The sequence below is a fragment of the Rhipicephalus microplus genome, chromosome 4 (assembly GCF_043290135.1).
Source record: "Rhipicephalus microplus isolate Deutch F79 chromosome 4, USDA_Rmic, whole genome shotgun sequence".
Classification (NCBI taxonomy): domain Eukaryota; kingdom Metazoa; phylum Arthropoda; class Arachnida; order Ixodida; family Ixodidae; genus Rhipicephalus; species Rhipicephalus microplus.
Window position 1 is genome coordinate 73,815,433 of NC_134703.1, and position 26,919 is coordinate 73,842,351.

General features: G+C 47.0%; 1 protein-coding gene and 1 long non-coding RNA gene across 6 annotated transcripts in view; one reads left to right on the forward strand and one right to left on the reverse strand.

The window, feature by feature from the left end:
- LOC142814308 (uncharacterized) overlaps positions 1-9,381 on the reverse strand; it is a 71,447-nt gene extending 62,066 nt beyond the window's left edge. Inside the window, exon 1 of the long non-coding RNA XR_012894915.1 lies at positions 9,152-9,381. This is a non-coding gene — a long non-coding RNA (uncharacterized LOC142814308). The remainder of the gene's footprint in view (positions 1-9,151) is intronic.
- The window catches only part of LOC119172118 (uncharacterized), a 144,844-nt gene that overhangs the window by 70,909 nt on the left and 47,016 nt on the right, over positions 1-26,919 (forward strand). The window contains exon 1 of one of the 5 annotated variants that reach the window (XM_037423116.2): positions 8,398-9,226. The exons of the other annotated variants lie outside the window; for them this stretch is intronic. The gene's annotated coding sequence lies outside the window, so the exon portion shown is untranslated. Of the gene's footprint in view, positions 1-8,397; positions 9,227-26,919 lie in introns of those variants that run through there. 5 annotated transcript variants of the gene reach the window in all.

The following is a 26,919-nucleotide window of genomic DNA, read 5'->3' on the forward strand; positions in this document are numbered from 1 at the left end:
CAGAGCTCGAATGCCTCGCTATAATTGACGCTGTTGACAAGTGGCACTGCTACTTACATGGACGACCATTCACTGTTGTCACCGATCATGCTGCTTTACAATGGCTCAGAAACATAAAAAACCCACATGGCCGGCTCTTTCGATGGTCTTTGAAGCTGTCGATGTATGACGTTAACATTCGACATCAAAAAGGCAGCGAAAACATCGAGGCGGACGCATTTTCGCGAAGCCCTATGGTTCAACTCCTTTCATTACCAGAACTTCAAACTTACCAGGATGACCACCCTCGCTGCAAGTACACAACGGAAAACGGGGTCACTATCGTGACACGTAAGGGAATTCGCAAAGTGTACGTTCCTCTCAAGCTTCGACTGGGCCTTCTGCAGAAAGCGCACTGTCAGTTCGGACACGTCGGAGTAAAGAAAACTCTGGGCTTGTTGTCATCATCCTACTATTGGCCGGAAATCATCACAGACGTTTCATCCTACGTCCGCCACTGTGACATATGTCAGCGTTGCAAGAAGCCGAAAACCAAGAGATTCGGATCTCTCGAGTCACTACCACCTGCAGAACAACCCTTCGATCTTTTAGCAATGGACACTATAGGTGGCTTTTCAGGATATGGCTCGACAAAGAAGTTTATTCACTTGGCGATCGACCACGCTACGCGGTATGTCTGGGCGTTTCCCCACAAGAACGAAACTTGTGACGCATACATTTCGTGCATCACCGCCATCTTTGCAGCAGGAAAACCCAAGAAGTTCCTATCTGATCGTGGACCAGCTTTCACAGCTGGAAAATTCAAGCAGTTTCTAAAACGCAATGGTGTCCACCAATTGTTCACATCCTCCCAACACCCTCAATGTAATGGCATGAACGAACGTACAAGTAAGACTATTGTAACCCGGCTAAAGTGCAAAATGAATGAGCAGCCACAGAAGTCTTGGGTCAAACATCTTTCGGATGTTGTCGATGAATACAACAGAACCCCACATGAAGTAACACGATATCCACCATCGTACCTAATGTATGGAATTCCTTCATACGACACAATTTTAGACGCACCAATGGAGAGTGTGCAAGAAGCAAGGAAAAGTGCAATCAAGAACACGCTTGCCTATCATGAGAAGAACAAGATAATCTACGACAAAAAATTCCTACCACAAGATCTTCAACCTGGTGAATTGGTCCTCTACGAAACACCTTGGCACCCGAACAAAGGAAAGCTCAGTTCAGTCATGGAAGGACCTTACACAATTCTTCGCAGAGTCTCTCCTGTGAACTATGAGATCGACCGATGTGTAGCTCCGTTAAGCAGAACTACTGATATTGTGCACGTCAACAAACTGCGTCGCTGCTATTGTCCCAATAAGTTGACGCTCTCTCGGGGGGAGGGGGAAACGTGTGACGTTTCACAAGTGAATGTGGGCAAGGAAGATGAGGAAGACGAAGGGTCAGAATAAACTGGTGCTCTGACTGACGCCATGTCTCATCCGTTACATATATATATATATATATATATATATATATATATATATATATATATATATATATATATATATATATATATATATATATATATATATATATATATATATATATATATATATATATATATATATATATATATATATATATATATATATATATATAATGGCCAACTGTGTGTCCGTATGCTGGACAATGCAGAGTGTCTGGCTCTAATGAAATATTCTGAGCTCTATAAATCAGGCGAGTTGACTGTGTGGACGTCTGCTCTCCCCAACTTCGTAATAGTCGAAATGCCCGTAACGTCAATTATGCAATTGTGTACGCAATGCAGTCGAGAAAATACCCCGATTACGATTCCGGAATGTATGAAACAGGGTCGTGAAGGGAGGCAACAATTATAGATGAACGCTGCTGTTGACAGCTCCTCCACTCAGCCAGAAGAAGCACGTGGTCTATAAGGATGTAGCCGAGGCGAATTATTGTTTAATTATACATAACTAACTCGTGACTATGCTATGATAGCGGTGGTGCGTGAAGACAAGTTCGATCAAATATGAGCCCCGCCGTGGTGGTCTAGTGGCTAAGGTACTCGGCTGCTGCCCCGCAGGTCGCGGGTTCGAATCCCGGCTGTGGCGGCTGCATTTCCGATGGAGGCGGTAATGTTGTAGGCCCGTGTACTCAGATTTGGGTGCACGTTAAAGAACCCCACGTGGTCGAAATTTCCGGAACCCTCCACTACGGCGTCTCTCATAATCATCAGTGGTTTTGGGACGTTAAACCCCACATATCAATCAATCAATCAATCGACCAAATATGAGCTGTATGTTTTGTATCTCAGCTATTTTCATGAATGCCAACCTGTGCACTGTCCCTTTTGTCGAAATCGCGTCTGACAGGAAGGCCAAAAATCACGAAAAGTACGGACAGATTGCTTGCTCGCATTCGATTGATTTGCAAAAAAAGGGGGGAAAGACAAGAAAAAAAACACATTCGATCGATCGTGCAATGCGAAGTTATTTCATCTACAAAAGCTTGCTTCCAAGATGAAGGTCTACACCGACGAGTAGCGGAATAAGGCGACCGTCCGGAGTTTCCAATTGAAGAGTGGCACGTCAGTGCGAATAGGTATGACAGAAATTCGGCAGCACGGAACGCTGCACCCAGCAATCTCGATTCGACTCTACCCTCCCCCCCCTCCCCCCGGGCAATCTGTAGAGGCCCGCAGGCGTCCGACGCTCATCTCGCTCGTGACTAGCGCGACCGAGGAGGCGTTTTCTCCACGCATCTCAAGTGTCCGCTGCACGCCGCGTCTGCTTGGACAAGGGAGCCGGCCAGCTTGGGTTGCTCAAAGCCAGCCTGTCGTCGTTCAGTGTCAAGGTCGCGGCAGCAATGAACGCGTGCGCCCGAAGAACGCTTTGCGAGACAGGCGCCGAGACTACGTGGCAAGGTATAGGAGAGCCCGGCGCACAAACGAGCGAACGGGAATGGACGTGCCCGCAATGGACGGATGCACGGGTCTGTACCGGGCACGAAGTGTGAGTACGGTGACACGGAGGGGGGGGGGGGGCTCGTCGATTTAGGTGCGTTCCTTTGTGAGATGAACCCACGTATTACTACTTTCTGCAACTACGGGGAATCGAGCAACTTCGGTTAGCGTGCTATGGCTTTCTTATTATGGAGATGGATAGATGGACGAGAAATTTTATTATGTTCCTTTAAGGCGCGTCTTGTCGCACAGTTGGCCGCTATACCACGTCGAGACAGACAGGCTGAGCCTCTCTGCCCTGTCCCACAACTTAACTGTTCATCGAGTTTGCTGCAACGTAGAACCGCATTCGAAAAATTTTAAAAAAATGTTGTTTTCATCTCCCGGTAAGGCAGGACATCGCCAAAGCATATTATCCAAGTTGGCTGAGTCATTGCATAATGCACGTGCATTTGCTGTCTGAATTTCGGGGTGACTCGAACAAAGGAGCAGGGAATTTCGGTACATACCCGTCTACAGAAGTCGTGGTGTTATCACCTGATGTCTACTGAGTTTACAGTGTGGGAGGGTGTATACATTCTCCGAGCGTGGTAAAATTGCTTAGATATTCACCGGTATTTATCAGTACGCCAGAGATAGCTTCCTCTTGGGTCGAGATATGTTCTTGGCTAATAGACAAAAAAAAAAGCTGCCTGTGCGTATCGCGAAACAAAAGTACTGTGGAGCTTCTCTTTAAGAGATATTCTAAGCCTACCGAAATATTTTATTTTGACTTTTTGAATTTTTTGATGTGGTTTGCACATAATTTCTCTATTGAGCGTGCCGCGCGTATTATTCTTCATCGCGCTCTATTCTCCGGTGCTCATTGAGGGACCCCTTTCATTTCTCACAGTGCACTCTGGCGCTCAGCTTAAATTTAACGCAATGTAAAAGGTCGTTCAGAAAAGTTCGTCGAAAGTGAAAGCTGATCCTAAATTTAGTGACGCTATCGTAAAAATAAAACGACGAACTTGAGAAGTGTTCCGCCCTTCTGAAGTCGGATACGACCCATTAGCACTACCTGCCGTGGTGGTGTATTGGTTATGATGCTAAGCAGGTCTCGGGATCGAATCCTGGCAGTGGTCGCCGCATTTTCGGTGGAGGCGAAAAGCCTTGAGGCTCGTGTAGTCATATTTAGGTGTACGTTAAAGAACCCCAGGTGATCGAAAATCCCGAAGCTCTCCACTATGCTGCTCCCAACAATTACGCTAAATAATAATAATAATAATAATAATAATAATAATAATAATAATAATAATAATAATAATATGAATTATTATTATTATTATTATTATTATTATTATTATTATTATTATTATTATTATTATTATTATTATTATTATTATTATTATTATTATTATTATTATTATTATTATTATAACCCATTGACGCTTACGTAGTCGAAGATACTCATTTCAGACTCCTTTATGTTAGTGCACAAAATAGAAGAATGTCCTTTGAAAGCCTTAGCTAATTTCTTTTTTTTTTCTTTTCCGAGCCCCTTACATATGAAACGACAGCCAGCTCGTATAAAAACAAATCAGTGACCGCAACTCGTCATCTGTATAGACAACATATCACTCGAAAAACAAGATTTATGTGCTGATGGTCTACGAAGAAAAAAAAGAATAAGAAAATTTTGGAATATGAAATTTCCGAGCGACTACTAAAAAAGCAAAGAAAAAAAGCTCTCGTTCTCTTCTTACTAATAAAGTATTCGTCGAGATGAAGTAAGCCCCCCCCCCAAAAAAAAAAAATGTGCGTCCTGTTTTCTCCCAATTCCGGCTCGAAAATCAAGATAAAAATTTGACAAAGTTCAATACTGTACCTAGAACTCGTCTCCAGCCACACAAGGACTGCGTACGTCTGGAGTGTTATCTTTCTTCGGCCTTTTCTCGACTCACTCGCGCCCGCACTGAGTTGAGCACGCGTGACGTTATCGCTATTCCGCCCCGGAAAAATACTCCGCTCGCGTCCTGTGAAGACGGCTTCACCCGCAGGCTCTCCTTGGCCCATTATTATTTTTTATACGTTTTATACATATCGCAGCTGTGATTCATAAAGCCTGCTTACAAAAACTGCATAGCACGGCTGAAGCTATATAATCTCGACAGCGTTGGCTTCACGTCGAGATTGATGTGAAGCTTCCATTCAAACCCTATATTCACTGGAACAAACCCAGTACTGACTTCGTAAACACATCGGCACAGTTATTCAGATGTCACTTTTTTTTCCTTTTCAAGCGCGACAGCTCTATAGCGTCAGAATTTCAAGAAAGCGTCATCTTAAACCAAGAGCATGAATGAATATATGTTCAAAGCGACGGAGCGATTCCTTCTACCGAATTTCATTATAACGCTCAGTCTTCAACGCCCAACGAATCTGTTCTCATGAACCCATCGAACTTTTTATCTGTTATTTCAGTAAGTGCTGCCTAGTTGATGCCTTTGCAGAACGAAAGTGATGCTTCGAGAAGCCGCACTAATGCACACACGAGCAAACTAAATAGAGGCTTCTCGTGTGTCCTTGTTCCGTGTGGTTATGTATTCTGATATTCTTGCAATAATAAGCAGGTATACCATCATCCGTCTTGCATGCAAAATGTTTAATTTCCGTTCCTGTTCTTGGAACATTTACGCGACTGCATGCGCAGGCCTCTGGGCCCTTGCACACAAAAACGACTCCCGCTAAAAAAATAAAAAAAATCGTAAGAAACTACTTCAGCCAATCACGATGCCGGAAAAATAGCCGGCTGAGGAATGGGAGAGCGCACTTACAAAAGTCGACTTTTGCGGATGCAGCCACTGACTTTTTTTATGCACCTTGATTTACTTGCTCGCATAACATGGTTGAATAAATTAACCTTTACTTCGTGGAAGAGCTTCAATGTGCTAAGCCATAGTATCAGTTCTCGTTATTTCGTGGTATGCCTAGAGTCGCGTGCGTCGTCGGTAAATGCACAATTCGGTCACTCTCGTGTATACTAGATGGTCGAACGCTTTGTGCTTCGTCGTAGTGACAAATGAATCGGAGCCAGACACACTAATTTTAAACTCTTCTTTTTGGTGCCCGCGCTGTCAATGTATTATGCGTAGAAGTTTCCCACCACCTCATCTAGAATGGCCCAGCTTCCTCGCGAGGGGGATCGAACATCCAACACTTGCCACGAGACGTCATAAGAACCTCAGCAATCTTCGTTGAAGATCTGGAGATATAGTATTGAACTGTGTTGTGGTGTTTTCTTTTCTTCTAATGTTACGTTTCATTTGCCCTCCCGCAAGAATTATGTGGAGGCGACAAGAAAACGCGAGAACCCCGCCTCTAAAAGTGCTCACCAACAAGATTAATAGAAAAAAAAAGTAGTTTGCATCGTTAAAAAAGCGCAGTGTTTTTGCAACTCATGCAGCTCGGCGACACGGTCAGCGAGCTCTGACAATAATTAACGGGTAAAGCGTGCGCGCACGCCGGCTGGCTGACCGGACTACGCACCATTTTGCTATCAAGTTTTATTTCGTTTTTCGTTATCACTGATTTACACACACACACAAAACAACAAAAACAAAAAACAAGTGTTTTCGGTGCACCAGTCTATATACGATCAGAGCACCTGACCTGCACGTTCACCGGCCTGAAACAAGGAAAAGCGCCAGCTATGCGATGACAATGATATGTGTCCTCCTATCGAAACCCTTTGCACGCATGGGGGGCGGCCTCGTATATCTAGTAAGCGTTAACTTTCAGGTTACCTTGACGTGGCTGTGCTTGCAAATCCCAGGTAACCATGACAACAATGGATCAATTATTAGCCATTTAAAAACTACTGTGTGTTTGCGCGAGCTCCAACCACTCACTCGGGGATAAGAACCTCTGATTAAGATATCTATAGTGGAATTTCAGTAAACGCAAGTCTGTTAAACAAAAACTGCTGAATAAATGGAACAACTGCCTGTGATATGATTGGTTTCACGCTTGAATGTAGCCGCCCAGTTCACCTCTCAGTAAACGCAACTCCTCTTAAATGGAACACATTTTCCCGGTCCCTTCAAGTTCGGTTTATTAAGAGTGTGCTGTTTTTTTTTTTTCACTGTTTTATCCACTCTCATAGTCATCAGTTTATTCGTGCTTCAAATGCATTTTTTTCTTCTATGTATTAGCCAATTTTCACACCATTTATGTATCGGAGACAAACCTTGTTTGAATGGTCTCCATGGCCGTAGACATTAACAGCACCCCGCAATTATCCTCAAGATAGTTCGCCGCGTTGCTGCAGCAGTTACAGCTGCTGCTTGGCTGCTGACCCGAACGTCGCTGGTTCGATCTTTGTCGCGGCGTTCGCATTTCGATCAGGTGCAATGGTTAAGGCCCGGTGCCGTGCGAGTTACAGAACAGCAGACGGTCCAAATTTCCGTAGACCTGCACTATGCCACGTCCCTCATAATCATATAGTGGTTTTGGGATGTTAAATTCTGGATATCGTTCTTGGCCATGACATAAAAAGAAAGAACGCTTCATGCGAGCCCTCGGTCGGAAGCTCTGGCTGCTGTTTTGATTCGTAATAGACGTTCTAACACGTATATTAACACGTATATTATACTATAGCGGAACAAGAAGACATCGCTTGCTCGACAAACTGCAAACATGCACAAACTGTTGTCTCGTGGTGTGCGTTCGCACAGCAGCTGCCGCGAACAGCATCGTGTTTGACATTTTTTTTTATATCAGGTCACATCTAACCAGCTCGTTCGGAGGCAAGTGTGTACCCCTCGTAAATCTAAAAAAGTAAGTACGAAACAATTCAGAAATCACGAGCAATCGTGTACGGGGATCGCGAAAAAAAAAGAAAAAAAGAAACAGGTTTCCTCGCGCGACGCCGCGGTTACTTCGCTCGAGATCTGCAGCCGTTCCGCTATCGCTGCAGCTGTGTCTCGCACACCCGCAGCGTGCTGCACGCGGAGCGATGAATCACAACGCGCGTTCGTGACGTCACACCCATCCGGCCCGGCAGCTTTTGCGAAAGCTTTCTGGGAGGGCTATCCCCGTTTGCAGGCGAGGAACGGGGCACGCGCTAGCTTTCCGCCAGCCCCTTCCCTCCCTCGCTCACCTCCCACATGTCTCTGCCGGCGCGTATTGCACACACAAAAAATAATAAACAAATAAACAAAAAAACGGTGTTTATGTTTTACCGTTTCTTCTTCCTTCTCCTTCTCATCGACCGTTATCCTTGTTGTTCCTCGGGCTCGCACTGAGTGTTCTTAAGCCACGGATGCGCTACGACTGACCCAAACACTTTCTTCGCTCGGCATCGTTGTTGGCCCTCGGCCCGGTCTTTCTCCGGAGAAGAAGGATAAGAAGAAGACCGCGGCACACTCGCAGCGGCTGTCGTCAGCGCCTTTCTCGTTTCGTTTTTTGCCCTAGGTGTGACGGTTCCCGCCGACCTATCAGCTGCAAACTATATCGCAACGACTGGCGCCGGGAAGTCTCCGCGCGGCGCGCTGGCTCTCTTGCTACCACTACTGCCGCCGCAGCGACGGATAGTGCGACAGTTCCTCCGCGCTGAGCTAAGTCGCGGAGTATACACGCCAGAGACCAACCGCTCGATGTGCTCGACTGCTAGCTTGCATTTCACTTCGCTCTTGCACTGTTCGCGTTGATCATATTCACTCGCTAGTGCTGTACGGACATTCCTCTAGTCGTTCTGCGTTGTGCCGTGCTTGGTGTTAGTAGTGACACGAGCAGCAAACGGGACGTCGCTAACGGACTTTCCTTCTCTCACTGAAGACCAACCTCCTTGTCTGACGAGTTCCTCGACTCCAGCTCTATCCGAGGGCTCGACGACCAACAGAAAACCTTGGTCCGGGCTGAAACAAAGTGTGCTGCTTGACAGTGTGTAGAATACTCGAGAACACATACGAGACACCAACCACTCAGCCGGCAGGACTACGTAACTGACGTGACGCGGACATCACCGAAGAATAGTCCCTGTGGCAGGCCTGCGAAGCTCCCTTGCCTTGACAGCGTCGATACCTCGCCGCATATAACATCCGTATACGCTGCTCTGCACAACGCCAGGTTCGCTTGTGGAGTGAACTCGAAAACGAGGTGGTGAAGGCCTGTACCGACGCTGCAGCTACCTACCCATATAGCGCGCTCCCGTTGGCGTTGTTGTTGTCACCACGGCGGTAGACTTCTACATCGGCTATGACGATGACGGTATGTAAAGACGGACGAGCACGTCGCAACGTGCGCCGCTCGGCTGTGTTTACAACTTCTCTTGGCTTCCTGCTTCGTCGTCCTCAGCCCTCTCGAGCCACCTGTGTACGATTATCGCGCGCGTTCAGTATGCATGCAGGCGCAGCTGTTACTCGGCGTAGTCTTTCTCCGCTCGTTGGCAGCGTGCTGGATTTGCAGAATACTCGTGCGATCTTTCGGTAGTACAGTATTATAGACAAATTACTCTTTTGCTATCAACACGCTCGTCAGCTCGCGAGAAGTGCGAATTAATAATATTACTGGGGTTGTATGCGACCAAACTATGATATGATTGTGAGAGACGCCGTGGTGGAGGGCTCCCGAAAATTTCGATTTCCTGAGGCTCTACAACGTGCACCTTAATCTAAGTGCACGGACCTCTAGCATATTAAATGCTTCCGCCACTGTCGGGATTCAGTCCCGCGACCTTTCGGTCAGCAGTTGACCACCGTAACCGCTTGACCACAGAGGTGGGTCGCAAGAAACGAGAAACAAGGTTAACAGCACATAGAGAAGTGTTTGATCGTAAGAATGGTGGAAATATCAGCCGAACGAGCTTCTCTCTGTGCACTTTACAGAGGGTCGAAAAAAAAAGAGTGGAGAAATAATAGAGGTGTACGATGCGTCACTGCAGTCAGTGCATGTAATCAGTTCAATGTATGGCGTGCACTGAACTTAGCATGTACAGTACTTAGGCACACGGGCGAGGTTCATACGTAATGTGCGAATGTAGTCTAAATAGAGGCGTATAGTCTGCTATGGCATTTGATATTAATGATTCTTAATAAGCGCATTGAGCAGATAAAGGAAAGATTTATATTAATAGGCCTGTGACACAGTGTTTATATATGAAAAAAGAAAAGCATTTGCTTCCATTTACCCTACACCAAACACGGTTCTAGGCTTTTTAGCCTAGAACCGTGTTTGGTGTAGGGTAAAGGGTTCTAGGCTTTTTAGCCTAGATTTATCCGATTCGATCCGATCGAGTTCCAGTTAATCTTTACGGATTTACTTTAACAATTCGGCGCATTGTGAGCCGTTCAATATAGCGAAAAAGCACAACGTAGGCTCATGTGTCTTATATTATGTTCTTAGTTTCGCGCACGTACGTCGCATAACATAGTCTTTCTTTTTCTCGAAGAATGTTAGCTGTATCTCAGCTTATTGAGCACCTGCAATTGAATCAATACTAATTATTTAGGGCGAAAGTAAGCGTTAGCGATTTCACGTTATGCGGCGCAAGTAGAGATGACATGCATCCAAGAGTGCAATCACAGGGAATAAGGCAAGATGCACCCATAACCGTACGCATTAGAAGACACGACCATGTGCATTGCACTAATTGTGAACCTCGGCGACCGCACCATTTAACTCATTCGTAGCGATGAAATCGTCATTGCGCAAGCGAGTAATAACACCGAACTCGTGCTGCTTCGTGTGAGAGAGAAAAAAGAAAGATAAGCGCTGTAGATGGTGTATGGAACGTTGGAGGAAAGTCGAGGCGGCGTTGTAACCAACAGCAATCATCTCCGCAGAACTTGCCTCGCTTACGATGCGCGGGCAAGTATACCGCATCGGAAAACGTCAACATTCGGGTGCGATTCGCCCGTCTTCGGAGGTGAAGGGCGGGCAGGTGCGGTTTTCCATTAGTAGAGAGCCCTCGGACGCGCTTCGCTGGAAGGCTCGTGACGACGATTTGCACGTTCGGCAACTTTTCCTTCTCCGGTCTGCGCGGTGGTCGCTATATATACGCCTTTGCCGCGCGCGAAAACCCCGCAACAAATGTGTTGTAAAACGAATACAGTCCGAGGAGTAACCTTCTCGGGCTGAATTGAAAAAAAGAGCGGCATGTTGCCGCTCGCACGTATACCTTGCGCGTCGAAGGTTGCAATTGACCTTGACCGAGAACTCCCCGCCTCTCGGCGATGACGTCACAGGAAAACGAGCGCATTCGTTTCAAACGATGCTGCGGCACGTTTTGTTCGTAGAAGAGTTTCCGAAGAGCACCGCGAGACAGCGCGTCTCCGTGCGTTGTGCAATCACCTGTGTCCGCTCGTTCTGTTTGACTTCGCGCGATGGGCGGATTACCGATCGCGCCTGGCGCTCAGTGCCGTCGAATCACGATGCGCGCCAGGTTGCTCACAGACAGCTGTCAGGGGTGTGATTCGTTCGACAGGAGAGTCAGATCGCGAGCCTGTCCGCGCGAATAACGTGCACACAAGGCGAAGAAACAAGCGGTACATGAAAGAGCCTGCGAGCCTGAGTTTTTGCCTCGGGTCATTACTTTTTTGCGCTGTATGAACCAACCAGCCCAACAGCATGCTATATCAAGCCTGTCCACGGACTGATTGAACTCACATGACCTGTCCTTTGGGCTGGATCCGGTGCGAACCGGATCTCCACGTTTACGTTCGCGGATGGGCTGTGCCTCACGGGACTGAGTGGCACAAACATTTGTATAGTCGGCGCTTCTGCTTTGTACGCGCGATAATTTGGTGTAGAGTTGAGTAACATGACTGCGTTATAAAAGAACGACGATTATGAAGTGTGAGAAACAAAGGAAATGGCGTTGAAAAGTGGACAAGCGCTGTCTTCAAAGTGGTTATTTTGATAGCATAAATGCGTTAATTGTGTGTGTGCGCATACAGCTACAAGAAAAATGGGTCCACTATCAATGAAACAGCAAACGCGAATTAAGGAGGGGTGGAGGGGAATTAAGTCCCAGGGGCCTGCTGCGCATGCTCGCACATTCCAAGAAACTGAGTTGACTATTAGACGTCGTGACTTGGTACGAGGCTGTGGTTAGGTTAGAAGACAAAACAGACGCCAGCGAATATCTCTTTTCAGGGAACAACCATACGCTGTCTAAACAACAAAAAGAAAGGTGAGCAAAGAACTCCGAAGCATTGTCTTTATCTGCAAGCGCGCTCCGCCTAGCAACCGCTAACCAGCTATATACCCCATAGTCAACGCGGTGCAGAATGCGGTCGTCTCCAATAGTGTTGGGTAAGCGACCGAAAGTAAAAAAAGGCTTATTCTCCATCTCCTTTCCGCTCCAGTGGTGGTCGCGAAAGCGCCCCGTGGCGCAGTGCCAGCTTTGCGTGGTTCCCCAGCTCCGAGTTCGCGACCGCTAAAGTTCACAGCGGCTGCTCGCTGATCGATGCCCGCAGCTATTCAGCCATACCCGAGCCGCATCTCCGATTGCTGCTATCTGATTGATCGATTGATTGATTGATATGTGGGGTTTAACGTCCCAAAACCACCACATGATTATGAGAGACGCTGTAGTTGGAGGGCTCCGGAAATTTCGACCACCTGGGGTTCTTTAAAGTGCACCCAATTCTGAGCACACGGGCCTACAACATTTCCGCCTCCATCGGAAATGCAGCCGCTGCAGCCGGGATGATTGCTGTTATCTGCGCCTTGTTGCCTGGCGAAGGGAGATATATTGGAATGCACACCGCGGGTTTAGTAGTGGCGCGTCTTGTGAGCATTCGTACAATGTAGTTGCTGTCGTAACCCAAGGCTGTCAACTCGGTCGAGTTAGCGTTAGCTTATTCTGAGAACAACGCTCCAAGATGGCGCGTAAGAAACGGCAAAGCAAGAGAGGGCTCGCTAGCAGATTTTTTTTGCTTTGGTAAACATAACGTTATTTCGATGAGAACGTTAATCGAATTGCTCTAATATTCAGTGAATATGAAGTTTCCTATGAAATAAAGGGATACTCGCAATATACGATATCTAGCCGTATACCGTGATGCGAGCTATAGGAACAAAAAATAAACAAATGAAAATAAAATAAAAGCATAGCGCGGGCAAAGTTTCAAGTTTACTAAAAAAATGCATATCGGTCGCGATCTCGTTATTAAGGATACCTGTAACTGTGTGCATTCTGTAGTCCTCTCATTCAAAAATTGTCCGTTGCAGACACATGCCTACGTCTTAGTCCTGCTATCGAATGCCGAATTTTGAATAGAATGCACAAACGATCATTTTGCGGTGTTCTTTTGAGCTGATCAACGATCAATTGTCAATTGTCAATGTCGATTGCTTTTTGTGTCAATTGTCGTTTTTTATGTCAATTGCTTTTTATGTCAATTGCTTTTTAGTATAACAATTAGGAGTGTTGAAATTGTCCAAGTTCTTCCTGTGCTCTATGGCACTAAGTGCATGCTCTTCCTGAAGGCCCTTGATCAAAGGACTGTAGTTCCTCCACTTGCGAGGAGGCTCCACCGAGCGTCGCTCGTTGCGGCCGGCCGGCCGGCGCCCGCTCTCTCTCACGAACAGCTGATGGGAGAGGAGGAGCTTTTCCTCTTCTTGCTCTTTCGAGCGGCGAGGCCACGGCCCCCCGGCAGCGTGCTTTAACTGCGCGCTCGCCTTGTTCGACCGGCCCTGGCAACAGCCGCTCGGAGCCCGCACGTTCCTTCGGCCTTGCCTTCGTGATCTCGGCCAGGCCCCAGCCGCGGTCCATAACGCCGCGCACTCTAGAGTGAATAATTCATACTTGAAGGTATGCGACCGCTAGCGCGCAGCTGCTGCGGGAAAAACTAGCACGCTCATTAGTCAGAGCGCCACAAGCTGAAAAAGGTGCGTGTGCAGGCGCTGTATTGAGTGCTGGCAAAGTTCGCCCAGAATCAAACTCCTGCAAGCACTCCTGCCAGCACTCCTGCTAGTACGCCTCGGTGCTTCCACAATGCAGCAGGATGTACATCGGTGCCTGTCTGAAAGCGGGAGAGTGGTGTTGGAGAACAGCCGGTCTGGAACAATTTTTGGAAGTGTCAGTATCTTCATGGATACGTGGGATGTTATGGGGTCGAACACCTTGAAAACAAACCGAAAACGACGCGAACAAAAGAACGTAGATGGAGAACGACACATAGGTGTCGTTCTATCTTATTTTGTCGGTGTGGTTTTCGTGCTCTCTTCGAGATGTTGAAGTATTACCAACTAGCCCAGCCACCGATTCTTCTGCACTTATGGGGATGTTGGGAGGACTGTATAAATCACCGATCACTACCGCTGCGGTCAAGATACATACGCCCGTCCGCCCTTACCGTGTTTGAATGCACACGCTCTCACACACTTTAGGCTTCGTTCTTCTTTGTTCGTTTTCATCTGGCGTTCCTTCGATTCTTACATTGATATCTTGTCTCCAAATGTGGCCCAGCGTGTGCTTGGTTATGTAGCGAGTTCCATCAGGTTTACAAGCGATCGAAACTCGGGTTTCGTCTAGTATGCAGACGGAACGAAGGAATGCAGACGGCACGTTCCACTTTCCCCGTTGTAACCACGTGTAATCACGGCGCCCAATTATTTAGTGCGTAGTTAGGGCCCATTATAGGCTGTGCAGAAAGGGGCAGCGAGGAAGCTGGACTATCTAGCGACATCCGCTTTGCGAAAGCTTCGCAGTACATATGTGTCCTTACGTATATCTTCAAAGAAAAGCTCATCCCCGCCTCTCGCACTCCAGGAATACTTATAACTTCCAGGAACACTTGTTCTGCACGTCATCTTCAACAATAAGGCCTAACTCACTGCGTGTTTCCTTTCCCCATTGTTGCATTCATCGAGATCATTGCGTTTGGGCAAGACAGTCGTTAAGCTTTGCTCGCGTGCAACTTAGAAGCACAGCTACTTCAAAATTGGAATTCAACTCAATCACTGAGTGTGGTTGAATGTAATCCTGGTGTCGTAACGGCGGGTAGCCAACATTAGCCTGTATCGGTCACCATTGGGACAAATATTTGCAATCGCTTAGCCAACTCGAGTCATCGTAAAGCCAACACTCATTATTCAATGCTAACAGGTGCTGCTAGGACACGAGTAAATACCATAGCTGAAGTGAATTGCTTACGTTGCCTTTGGGGTCGCACCATATCTTATTTCATTTTTTTTTTGTAAGAGACCCAAACATTCCCGTATACACTTATACAATGTGAATGAAATAAACGTAAAGAGACAACATCCTCATAAATATTTTTTTATGATCAGCTAGCCTCGTCAGTGAACTAGCGTTAACGGCTGCACTTCCGTGCGCATCGTTGTACGTCGCATGCATCTGCATGCACGGCGTCGCGTGGTTCGTTTCGCACCAATGCGTCGGGAAGGCCCTGGCCTAACCGAGACGAAAGCGGCCGCTCAGCCGTGCAGTGCGGCGCCTTTGTTGCCGCCATCTTTGGATGTCTTCTTTACTTGTCACAATCGGCCCGAGAACAATGTCATCGACCGAGAGGACCTCGGAGGAGCCGCGCTGCGTAGTGACGCAGCGGGTGCGTGCAGTCGACGCTGACTAAGCCAGAAAAGGCCACTTGCTCACCTGCTCGACCTTGTTCGCGTAGTCATAAGGGCTGCGCAATACGCACGAAACGCTGCCTGCCCGTCGCGTGTAGTCTTCTGCGCACGTGTTGCATGATAGATCGTTCAGCTAGCTCTCTCTCTCTCTCACAGACACACAGAGTATACAAACACAGGTTGACCAGTTGACCATATACAGCTTCGGTGTAAAAACCAAATGCTGAAAATTATACTAGAGACACTTTACGTGAATTCGCTTTAATATCGGTTGAAATTAGCTGAAGGGCCTAGTGACGTAAAAACCAAGATATTGTATTGTTTCAAGCCATTTGTAGGGACTTAATTCTTGCCGGTCAGACCCAAAGCTGAGGCTTAATTTCTAGGAGAGGAGGTTGGTGCGTTCTTATAGTACGGAAATGATCATATACTTTCCCATAATCGATATTCATATGAGCTAGTCATTCAGCCGTCCACCCTGTCGCGTGAGTCGGCATGCGCTGTTAATTTTAAGCAACACATATTTTATGCGATAACAGCGGATCAAATCGATGCCTTTCTCTTTATTTACACACCCTTTCATCAGAAAAATAAAGCTTCTTTGAAGACCGGAATGACGATCGGTTACTTTCGAAACTGCGCAGGCATGAAGGATGTAGCTGGTCTCGTATTCACGAAATATTTAACGCGAGAAAGCTTGCAGTAAATTCAGCCGATCCCGATGCCGTTAAGGAACGTTGTCGCGGTCAGCGACAAAGCAATCTTGCCAAGCATGGTCTCAGCGGACGTTGCCCTGATATCCATCCCTGGACTTCGGAAGTTAGAACTTTTTTTATATCAAAATGGTACGCAACTGAACGAAATCTCCGGCACTTCATGATCCTAACGTGAAGTTATAACCAGACAAGTAAAAATTATATAACACAAAAGTGAAAGATTAACCACGCTGGCTTTGGTGTATAGGGCCCGCTATCATGGAAATGATGCATCGCCGACCTCTCCGTTACTTGAGTTCCGCGAAGAAGTCGTTTGGGTAGATTGTGCATTAGTTAGGCTAATGTTACCCGCGGGACATACATCAACCGTGGAAGGAAGGTACGAAGATGATTCACGGGGAAAGTGCCTCTTTTTTAGAAGTGTGGAAGCGGGCCACCCTATCTCCCGACACTCAAGAGGGAAAACGTGTCGTGACCTGACCCAGATGAGGAGGCGTGAAATAAGAAAGAAAAATTGAAATCACTGTTGAGAAGAAGAAGAAGGGCATCTGGGCGCCACGGCCGCTCCTAATGCATGTGGCCGAGATTGATCGGCGCCCCAGTGCCTCCCTCGATCGCGGACCGCTCCTAGCGACACAACTGCAGTGCGGCGCAGACGCCCTCCCAGACGGCCACTTCCGCGTCATCCCCGGCTCGAGCGTGGCCTGTTCGGGAATAACCGTGTAAATCGATTGAATCCGATACGCGCGAGCGCTGAGCTCCACGCAGGTCAAATAATCGATTAGCCCCTTCGGTTGGTTTTACGTGCTCAGTTGATCGGCTACAGCAAGACAGTGTTCCGGTGTAGTATGATTGGATCGAGGGAAGAAGAAAGTGAAAAGAGAAAGATAGCGGTGGATGCAGTGATATGTTCACACGCTCTCCTTTCTTATCTAACCTACTCCGAACTAGCTTAACCCAAATTAGGTAACCCCTGTAACCAAAGGGTTCAATATAGCGCAAAATATGAACCTAACCTGACCTAAATTAGGTAACCCATGTAACCAAAGGGTTCGTTGTAGCGCAAAATATTGACCGTGGAAGACCCCACTGAACAGACCTATTGAACAAAAAAAGAAAGAAAAAAAGTGACCCTATCACAGGGCCAGCCTGGTTATCATTAAAATAAACCAAAGTGGCTTATTTGTTTCGTCGGATGATGCGCAGTGATATCGAAAGCGCTAACGATACCATCACAAAAGTCACGAAACAAACACGTGTCTTAACAGACTTCACCAGTGCTGATAGTTGTACTATCTTCTCTCAGTGGAATGATAATTAGCCATCGTTGTAATAAGGCCACCTCGGGCACGTTTTATAGCATCGAGTTACGACGTTGCGTAGTGAAGATATGGCTTTTTTGTAGATCTTTAGCAAACTGCCTTACATCGCACACTGCATAGAAATTTCACAGGGCCAGCGTTAGCCCTTGATCTTGGCACTGTTTAACGTTTTAAACCTTGCTTGCCAACGTAACCCAATTTAATTTCGGACCATTCACGATTGCATCAGTTCGCAGAAGTTTCACGTATGAGCCTATTTGCATTCGTTCCTGTGGACAAGCAATCGCAAACGTTTCCATTTGGAACGAACTCTGCGTGTCGTGCCGTCTCTCCGTCATTACGTAAAGTCTTGCGTCGTTCCAAGCCTACTTCATTGCCTCGTGCAATGCCAATTCTATTTTTCTCCACCGCTTAAGCGATAATTCGTGGTCATTATGTCTCTCGCTCTTTCCTTTTCGTTCCTTTTTCTGACCTTTGGTGATTGAACATCACTGCGAGTCCTTGACCGTTGTTCACTTTACCGACCTTGGCAACGCGCTGGTCCTTCGCAGCGTAGCGCGCGTGCGCGATATTGCGCAAGCAGCTCGCATCAATGAAGTAAAAGACCGGGCCTTTGTGCTCGTCTCTTTTTGTTTCTCTTTCCTTCGAAAAGTTTGTGCGCGGCCCTCTTCACCTTTCTCCGTTTCTTTTCCTTCGGCCTTTTCGTTGGTTCGCGATTCGCCCGCGTGTCTCGCTTCGCGCAGCACCATCAGCTTACGTCACGCCGAGTCTCGTCCCATGCGCCTCACTGCGTTTTCATTGGCGTTTCTGCGCTCCTCCTCATCCTCTTCGCACTGCCATTGCGTGCGATCAAAAGGATCGAGATTACCAGGGCGGAAGCCGCAGGCTCTGCAGCCCGTCACTTTGCGTGACAGGCAGGCGAGCGAAGATCGAAGTGGGGGGGCTTATAACGCTGTCAGGATGGGTGTGAGGAAGCCCACGTCGTTGAAATCTTGCGAAATGCCTCCTCACCAGGCGGGCTTACAGGCACCTCGTGAAATCCGCGAGAGAAGAATATGACGCATTGCAGCTGCATTAGACGGAGAGACGTACGTTATCACACCCCGCGCCTGTCTTAACCCCTTTCACCACTAGCCAGTAGCATTGTTATGCCTGTAACGCGCTCTTCTCGGAATACATTAGCATGATTGATTGATATATGGGGTTTAACGTCCCAAAACCACCATATGATTATGAGAGACGCCGTAGTGGAGGGCTCCGGAAATTTCGACCACCTGGGATTCTTTAACGTGCACCCAAATCTGAGCACACGGGCCTACAACATTTCCGCCTCCATCGGAAATGCAGCCGCCGCAGCCGGGATTCGAACCCGCGACCTGCGGGGAATACATTAGCATGCAAAATCTCCTTCAGTTTAAGGAGAATCCCCTGTCGTTAGGCGAGACCCTAGTGTCGTGAAGGAAGATGGAAGGAATGAAATAACTGCCGATAATGGCTGTCCAAAAAGCGTGCTCGTCTAAGAAGAAGCGGGTATTCCTACTCTTCTGTGTGCACCGAGCATGATAAACTTAAGCGCTAAATTTTGAGACATTTAGTTCGAAGTGCCCGGCACAGTACACATCAGACTGACGCCACGACCTTCCCGTCGAGGCTACGCAAGGCTCTGCGTAGCTCCGCCCTCGATGAACAAAGATGAGCGACTCCGCATGCCCGTGAGGCGGCGTCGAGGCAAGCCCTTGACATCACCTCAAGGAAAGCCTATAGGCTCGGCCACCCAAACTTCCTGGTTTTCGAAAATAATGTTCCTGCGTCCTCCTCATGCTCTTGTAGGCTCAGCAGGCACAGATGGTTTTGTTCTCATCTCCTGTATATGTCACAATAAATGAGTGAACTTGATGGGTTCTACCAAGTGCGCGCGTGATTATGTCCATCTGCAGTTCTGACTTCGAAGAAAAACCTTCGGTATAAAGCTTCGATGTGGGTATCTAAACGTTGCGCCGTCAAATATTCTACCATGAACATCCACCAACTTGCACAACTCGCGATTCTGCTCTGACATAAAACACAGGCAATTGCTAAACACAACAGGCGGAAGCGCGTCAAAGAAACTCAAAACTGGAACATGTATAGGCGCCTTGAACTGAACGCCGCGCGTGTATGCACATTCGTGTCTCTCAGTCTTCTCGAACTCGTGCCAACATCACCTTCCTTTCGCTTCTTTTTTTTTTTCGTATCTTGCATCCCCCCCCCCCCCCACTTTTTTTTCAGTATGATAGAAACCGTGATCAAATGTTTACGTGTTAGAGCGATCTCCACGAACTCGGCGAACCCTACTTGACCTTGGCCCGCGCAGTTGGTACACGACAAACTGGTCGCATCTTCCGAGCGCGTCCTCTGCCATGGCGAAGTGTGCGATTTCTGCGAATACATAGGCGAGCCGACCCCGCAGTCGGGGAAGAAGTGAGTTACCAGCGCTTGCTTACATATAAAACAGGCGAGTTCGCTTGATTCTGCGAAGGCTATTTTCTGAAGCACTGCGCCCGTCCCGTTTTCCTATTTGCGCTGCCCCTGGCACATTGACAGTTTGCGCGGCAGCGAATCCATCCTCCCGCCCAACACCCTTGCGTGCTCGCCCGACGCATAAGTGGCCGGGGAGTTTGGCGAATACGCCTTCGCAAGAGATTACATGGAAAAATGCTGGTGGGAGTTTTTGCATGTATATTAACCTTCACACACACACACACACACACACACACACACACACACACACACACACACACACACACACACACACACACACACACACACACACACACACATATATATATATATATATATATATATATATATATATATATATATATATATATATATATATATATATATATATATATATATATATATATATATATATATATATATATATATATATATATATATATATATGCGCCCAGGTCACAAAATGGCCGTGAATATTTGGCGCATTTTGCTTCCCAATCGAAGTTCCTGGAACTTGCCGTAGCCAAGCCCTATACCGCAGCGACTTCGTTTTTAACGCAGCGTTAACTTTATTCCAGCGTATGTTAGTGCATTACTTTATTGTTTTGTTCACATTCCTGTGTCTGTGTATAGCTGTTCCTTTTGTTTGTCAAATTATTCTACTCATTTTAACATTGCATTGTATCGTCTTCCTTAGGCAATGCGTCTGGAAGGGGAGGGGGGCTGAGAGGTACATCTTAATTAATTAACTTATGCTCTCGCTACAGAATGTTTGTTCTTTTTCTTTTATTGACGTCAAAAATAAGTAAGCACCTACCGCTACTGACAGGAAGTTTTTGTTTATATTAAAGAAATGAAGGAGACAGCGTAGCAACACCAAGGAAGTGAAGTACGCAAGCGGGCTTCAGAAATAATTATCGAAAAACATGATGTCACGACAGTGAAACACAGTTTAATCGTCGCATTAAACGCATACATCAATGATGCATAAAATGTGTTCCGTGCTCCGCTTCTATGCCATTTGGTGTGAGTAGATCGAACTGTTAGATGTTATTTATGCATGGATCTTATTGCCGGGCGTAGATATTCGTACACCTGTAAGTCGTGTTCGTCCATATTAACCGTCTTGCGCGGCCTAGCAACAAAGAGAGCGAAGCAGGAAAACAAACGAAAGCTATAAAACAGGGTCTGTCCACTTACGATCAAGCTACAGCCATTCACGGGTGGATTTAGCTCGGCGCAGGCACGTTTTTCCGCCCCTCGTGTCCTTTGCCGCTTAACGACAGCGCTTCTTATAGATAGGGCCGCCGTGAACATTACGTCTATACATCTACGCTGAGTTGATGGTGGTCAGGTGCCGTCTGTGTGACGGGCTGTCACAATAAATGCTCCACTGAATTTTGCTGTGTCTTTTAAGCGCTTCATTGTAAAGGCTAGATCATTTAGTCCATTTCGTGTTCCACTTTTTTTAATGAAATTATAAACAGACCATTAACAGATGGTGAAAATCAAAATATTATATGGCACGGTAAAGAAACGCTGTCTGCACATCATCGACACCGTTTGGCCATTGCATGTTCTACGCGTGAAACTGTGTGAGTAACAACAATATAATATTCCATTAACGGACTATATTTCTCATAGCTGTGTAACATACTGTACCATCTCTACAAGTGAGATCGTTCCCGCCATTCGTGTAGATCGACGAAGCTTCCCAAATGATCGGCGCGAGATGATAATGACGCAAGAAGGGTCTCGGCTGACCGATCAATGCCTTAATTGTCTCGCATGATGACGTCACCCTAAGTTGTTTACGCTTCCGCTTTTGAATGACAAATGAGTGCGTATAGTCGTATAGTGAAACGAGCCAAACTTTGGGCAAAAGTTGTGAGAACAAAAATAAAAGTTAGCTTAGCGAAAGAATACGCGCACTTTAATTTTAATGCGAGAGATGACGAAGTAATGACGTCGCGACTTAACGATGTTAAAGCTTTTTATTTTATTATTAATATGCGGTTATTCGAGTAATTTAGAAAGTATGGCTTACAGCTTACCCTCGCAGTTGAGACCCTCTGGTGGTACCCTCAAACTGCGCTGGCTTTTGTCTATAGACGCAACGCCAATTTGTAATTGAAACAATCAATGGTGACAGTCTGTAGACAAGTCAACAAATATATCTCCCCCTCTCCTTTTTTTCTTTATTTTTTTCTTCGGGAAATTATTCCAACCCTATTGAGCGAGCTTCCTGAAGCTCCTCATGTGAAAGCCCTGCGCAGGAGGGCGAATGAAACTGATCTAGGTATAAGCTGTCGTGGTCCGGTGTGCGTGCTCTGTCGATCCTCCTGGTCGAGCCTGAGTTGGCACCTGCGTTGAGCGAGATAACCTCTCTTTCCGTTGGTTCGACGCGCCTATGGAGGCGCTGAAGCCAAAGATGAGAAAAAAATGAACACATTCACAGAAAAGACAGCAAACAGAGCATGAAACGAGTACGAATATCAGGGTGTAAGGAACAAGCTTTACGTGACCCATTATTTGCCTGAGATAAGGACCCGTGTTACATTTCTACAAAGAAAAAGAGAGAAAGATAAAGACAGTTTGGTAGTTTGGGAAGCGCCTTTTGACGCTCTTTTCAGTTTTACCTAAACAGCAGCCAGTCGTTAATGTTAAGCATTCAGTCGTTGTTAAATAGCCAGCTGTTATTTCATACGAATGGGGACAAAAAAAAACTTGCAAGAATAGTGCTGACAGCATCGCTAGGCATAGGGAGATATGAAGCTCAGACCAAAGGAGGTGTTAAGAAAGAAAACAATACTACAGTAGGAAAGCCTTACGATTACCTTAAACCTAAAATTCACGTATTTACAGCGAATAGAAATGATCGCAAGCTGTCTCGTAAGTGCGCCAGTATGGGAGGACGCGTCCGTTGTGCACGCTGTTATATATGAGTACTGACTAACTAAACGAATGGACGGATATGAAAAGTTTCGCGGTGAAGTCAATGTATGCGTGATCTTTTGAAGGTCAAATAGAATAGATGAACAGACGCTGCTGATATTTCGAGATCCCTATGAGCGCGATACACTACAGTTTGTAATGATAACGATACTCGAAAGAAAATATTTACCGAAGTATTCTCGCGTACTACAACAGGGTGTAAGAACGCTCCACTCTGAATGAGCTACGATGCTATCACAATATCACACAATACAGTAACTCAATACAAAGTAATTATAATACAGAAGGAGGTTACACAGTAGGAACTGTCAGGGGGACTTCCAGTTAGTTCACGCTTATAAAATATAGAACGATATATCGTCAGCTAAGGTACACACAGTGAGCCAATAAAGCAGTGAACGCAGTAAAAGTAGCAATTATTCAATCATTGTTCAAGCTTTCTTTCGGTGCTAGATTCTTGAAGACAACGCCTTTTTTTTCACCAGACGAAGGCGGTTAGACGTGATGGAGGGTCAGTTGCGATAGAGGGCGTGACCGTAGCGCTCGACGTAAACACTCTGCGTGACGCTGCCGCCGGCGCTGGCAGCGGTAGACAACGACATCTTGGAACGGGAGAGAGCTGCCCTGGCACCGCCAAGACGCGCTAGACTGCTTGGCGCGGTCGCGACACGTCCTCTCCACTTCTTGGCAGTGGCGCCGGGCTTGCCCCCGGTACAACCGTTCTCGGCGGGAAAGCGGCAGACAACGACACGGCTGTGGAACGTAAAGCGACCGCTTCAGGCGGCACGTGCCCTCGCGGTGTTTTTTTCTTGGCGGCGGCAGTTACCTTCGTGTTTTTTGGAAACAGGCTTAATTATATACCCGCTTGCACCTTTGTTTCGTACTTGGCTTCGCCCCACGTTGTGGGCACGGCTCGAACAGTGCGTCAGCGCAATAGTTTACACTCCGTTGGCGTAGCAGTAAGATGAGCATGTAAAATTCATAGTATGCCGCTAAATGTACATTTCACTTATACACCTTGGCCTGTGTTCGCACAAACATACGTGCGGATGGCACCTAGGATGAATATTTATCCAATGCTGACTTTTGACGGACTGTTAGCGAAGGCGACCAAGCAATGGCTAGGTGCATTTACGAATAAAAAAGCGTTGTGAAATAGGCCACACAGACTTCAGTGTAAAAAGGGCGTACATAATATAAGGAGGTTTTGATTGTTCGCACATTATGAGTTGGCGCAGTGAATTCACCGAAAGTTAGGTGCGCTTTCTCCGGAATACAGGACATTGCATTGAAGCCGCGAGCCGATGTGACATGGTGCTCGTAATTAGTGTTCGTAATTTTCAACCTTAAGTTCAGTTTACGTGTCTTCGTAATGACCACCTTGAAGAAGGGGTACAGTGTCTCCTTACAAAGTATTCGAAGATGTACCACTCTCAATAGATTAGAAGCCAAACATTTGTCGATGCTAAGCAGCTTGCTCAAGTCTCCACAAGTATAGCGTTCTGTACGGGGCAACCGATTTCACGGCAACCCTGCATTCGTTCAGAAGCTGGCGTTCTCCAGAAGACGAAATTCTAGGCTATCTTTGAACTGGGAGTGCTATCACTGAAGACGACTGGGCAAGGGCCTGGAGCTCAAACAAAGTCTGTGAAGCCAGGCTATGAAGAATTGTTTCCGCATGCAAGCACAGTGGAATGGTTATCGTTGGGCGATGACACCAGCGCGACGATATGCGGAAGCGGGTGCTTGAGAAACTTTATGTTTCTCTTTTTTTCCCCTATGTCATTACGCAAGTTTAACGTAGCCCGTATACCTCTGGAATAAATGTACTTCACTGAGACGGTTCGTCCTCTCCGGGTCGCTCCTAGCGATGGCCCCAGAGGACGTTATCTGACTTTCAAAAGGTCGTGGTTTGCATTGCGCAACGGACCACGGGATGCACGCAGGACCAGCGCCGACCGACGCTATTTGTCCCGGGAAGAGCCCGGTGGGCACTGTTACCAACAGTGCTCGCCACAACCAAACTAGGCTCAATTTGGTCAACCAGGCTTACCGCGCCATCGGCTTATGGTGATGTCACAAGCGAAAAACCCTGGACTCTTTGCTTCATGACATTTTTCTGTGTTCTAGAGCGTAAAGCTTAGCTAGCTTTTGCGAATTCGTCGCAGATAATGAAAGATGCAGGTCTTTCTTTTCTTCGGTTGGAGATAGCCTCGTGCTGCACTGAGAGAGCAAGAGGGATCTGCCTGGCATTCACAGCCAGGCGCGATCGACTACCACCGGGAGCTTTCCACGCGTACTCGTTATCAGCGCGTCCATGCAAATGGGTCGAAGTAAAAAAAAAAAATCAGCCACCGACCATTTAAAGCAATGGTCGACAATAAAAGCAAGAAAAGCCGGCACCGCTGCACGTACTCAGATAGGGCAACGGCGCGCCTGTGGCGCGCATGGCGTGCCGTGTCTCAGGGCTGTCAATTCGGCACCGCACCCCGCGTGGCTCACGCCCCGAAAGCACGCGCGTTCGCATCAGGACGCACCAGCAGCAACGCCCTCCTTAACGACATACCGGTGTCACGGCATGATGTCCTGACGTCTCTCTCGCGAACCTTTGAGCTACGGCGCACCTATAGTGCATGCTTGCGCGATAAAACGGACCACCTTAACTTTTCGGGGCGCGATGCTTGTGGAACTTTGCTATTCATGCGGTTACTAACGTGCGTTTGAAGAAGAAATTCAGTGGTGCCCCGTCCTCAGACTTCTGCGACCCTGTCCATCTTTCCTATCTCCTCCTTTACCTCCGTCGCTTTTCGGTCGTTCGATGTCCCTGCACCTCGCTCGCTTTTTCATCTCGCTATCTCTTTACCTTTCAATCCTATCCTTTTAATCCCTCCTTTACCCCCCAACCCTCGTGAGCTACTGTTGAGGTGTCCTCCCCTGAGAGACAGTTACGGAGCGCACTTTTCTCTTCTCTTCATTTAAAACCAATCAGTTTAAAAGCAATCAAAAGAAATTTACCACTGACCGACTTTGGCCAGTTTTTGAACGCTACACCTCCAAAAAATGCTTTCTTAACATGCCCGTCAGTCCCACATAAAGACGGGAGCCGACAGATGGAAACAACGTAGTGGGATATAATCAGGGTGAACAGTGTAAGTGCCTTTAGTACCCCTTTCAAATTAACACGCCGCCAAGGATGACATGGCACTTCTTGAGAAAGATAGGTCCTCCTATCGAAACGTCGGCCAGCCTGTCTGAGAAACTTCCACTGTTCACCCCGATTGTCGTCTGTTCCATGAAACGCCTGTGCACGAATGATAGCGCCCTGTCGGGAACCCGGAACACTATTTCAACTGGTCAGAAAGCGCTGTCGATCGGTAGTCGGAGCACTTGCGAACATGTGAGCCTAAATAATATTGCACTGCACGCGGCAGGGAAATAATGATACCTGTCGAAGAAAGCTCTCTTTTATCTGGGAAAATTACGTCATCGGCGAGCCCGACTACGTCTAAAAAAGAAAATACGCGACCATTAACTTATTTGATGGTGACGAAAACAGTCTCAAGGTGATTACGGGCGTTGACGCATGCAGCTTCTTGCCTCCTTCTCAAAGACTCGGCGCCGTGTATATCGTGTCCCTTGATTACAAGTTAATCTTCAAAACAGAAAAAAGGAAATAGAGATTAAAATATTCAAGTGAGAGAGCTGTTAAAATTATAAAGAGCAGGCCGGTCTCGCATTGTTTGATCGTACTAAATATCTTACCTATGTGCGCATTTATTTTCTTGTTTTCGGTGATGACCGTTTTGCACATGGTCATCAACTTGTCGCTTGGGGCGAGGGGTGCCTATCGTACCCCAAGGTTCTCGGATGT